This window comes from Solanum pennellii, chromosome 2, assembly GCF_001406875.1.
Source record: "Solanum pennellii chromosome 2, SPENNV200".
NCBI classification, from domain to species: domain Eukaryota; kingdom Viridiplantae; phylum Streptophyta; class Magnoliopsida; order Solanales; family Solanaceae; genus Solanum; species Solanum pennellii.
In genome coordinates, this window is record NC_028638.1 from 47,618,823 (window position 1) to 47,621,435 (window position 2,613).

The window sequence follows — 2,613 nt, forward strand, 5'->3', positions numbered from 1 at the left end:
ATCTCGAATGGAGGTAAAAAGCATTTTATTACTTTTATTGATGATTATTCCAGGAAGACTTGGGTGTATATTCTGCAAGAAAAGTCGGAGGCCTTTAATGTATTTAAAATCTTCAAAGCTCGTGTGGAGAATGAGGCTGGAAGGACTGTTAAGAACCTTCGGACAGATCGCGGAGGAGAATATTGCTCTAAGGTATTTGTTGATTTTTGTGAGACTAGTGGCTTTTGGAAAGAGCTCACAACAGCATATACACCGCAACAAAACGGTGTGGCAGAGAGGAAGAATAGAACCATTCTCAATATGGTTCGTAGCTTGCTGGCTCGGGGAAGAGTTCCAAAGGAATTTTTGCCAGAAGCAGTGAATTGGAGCATTCACATCTTGAATAGATGTCCCACTTTTGCTCTTCGAGATGTTACACCTGAGGAATCTTGGAGCGGAAGGAAACCGGCAGTAGACCACTTTAAAATTTTTGGGTCCATTGCTTATGCACATGTCCCAGAAGCAAAAAGAAAGAATCTTGACGATAGAGGTGAGAGATGTGTTTTTATTGGTGTTAGCGACACATCCAAGGCGTACAAGATGTTCAATCTTTGACAAAGAAAGTTGTGACCAACAGAGATGTCGTTTTTGATGAAGAAAACACCTGGGAATGGAGTATGGAGAAGTCTACTCCAATTGTGTTTGATACTGGAGCCGAAGAAGTAGCTGCGATGCCTGAAAGTAAAGAGAATTCAGCTTCTACAGCTGCTGGAATTCTACCAGCTGTTACTGAAATTTCACCAATTGCTGAAACTGTACCAGCAACTTTAGAAGAAACTGATGCAGCTGAACAGCCTCTTCGTCGTGCTCGCAGAAGGCCCGCGTGGATGACGGATTATAAGGTAACAGGAATTGATGTTAATGAAGATGTTTCTCGTTTTGTATTGTTTGCAGATTGCGATCCTATAACTTTTAAGAATGTTGTCAAAGAGGAGAAATGGAGGAAAGCTATGGATGATGAGATTGATGCTATTGAAAGAAATGGAACCTGGGAGTTATCAGATTTTCCGAAGGGGCAAAAGACCATTGGTGTCAAGTGGGTCTATAAGACAAAATTTAAAGAAGATGGTGAAATTGACAAGTATAAGGCGCGATTGGTGGCTAAGGGATACAAGCAGGAGCATGGTGTGGACTACACTGAAGTGTTTGCTCCAGTCGCAAGGCATGACACCATTAGAATGGTAATTGCCTTGGCGGCACAAAATTCGTGGCCAATCTTTCAATTGGATGTCAAATCAGCTTTCCTACATGGATACTTGGAGGAAGAGGTATTTATTGAACAACCTTCTGGTTATATTAAAATTGGAGATGAGCATAAGGTATACAAGTTGAAAAAGGCTCTCTATGGACTAAAACAAGCTCCACGAGCTTGGTATAGTCGCATTGAGGCTTACTTTCTAAAAGTTGGTTTCCTGAAATGTCCATATGAGCACTCTCTTTTTGTTAAAATTGGAGAATTTGGGAAAATGCTCATTGTGTGTTTATATGTTGATGATCTTATATTTACCGGGAATGATAGTGCCATGTTTTCTGATTTTAAGAAACCTATGATGGATGAATTCGAGATGTCTGATCTTGGTAAGATGCATTATTTTCTTGATTTTGAAGTAGTGCAATCTGATGATGGTATATTTGTTTCCCAAAAGAAATATGTGCGGGAAATTTTAAACCGATTCAAGATGAAGAATTGCAATTCCGCCGATACTCCAGTTGAGTTTGGCCAGAAGCTAAACAAAGCTGGAAGAGGAGCTAAGGTAGACAACACACTCTACAGGCAAATTGTAGGTAATTTGATGTATCTTACTGCCACAAGGCCCGACATCATGTATGGTGTAAGTCTTATAAGCAGGTATATGGAGAGCCCGACGGAAATTCACCTGCTAGCTGCCAAGAGAATCCTTCGCTACTTACAAGGAACTAAGGATTTCAATTTGTTATACAAGAAGGGTGAAAAATCTGATTTGATTGGTTTTGTTGACAACGATTATGCAGGTGATCAAGACGACAGAAAGAGCACTTCAGGCTATGTTTTTGTGCTAGGCACATGGGCTGTTTCATGGTCTTCTAGGAAGCAAAAAATTGTCACTTTATCGACTACTGAAGCAGAATTTGTTGCTGCTACAGCCTGTGCTTGTCAAGCTATTTGGTTGAGGAAAATTCTTGAAGAACTACAATTCAAACAAAAAGGAGCAACTATAATTTTCTGCGACAACAACTCTTCCATTAAGCTATCGAAAAATCCTGTTCTACATGGAAGAAGCAAGCACATCGATGTGAAGTATTATTTCCTGTGAGATCTCAATAACGAAGGAACAGTAGAGCTGCAGTACTGCCGAAGCGAAGATTAGTTGGCGGACATTTTTACTAAACCTCTCAAGTCTCTTCCTTTCCAAAAGCTGAGGAGGTTGATGGGCATTAGCACAATGGAAGAGTTCAAGAAGCTAAAGTTAAACTGAAGCTTGAGAGCTTTCAGTTTAAGGGAGGGTGTTAGTTTTAATAATTCAGTTTAGAAAATTAGAGTTCTCTTAGAAAATAAATTCTTATCTGTTTTGTTTGTCCTAGTCTTTAGGAAGT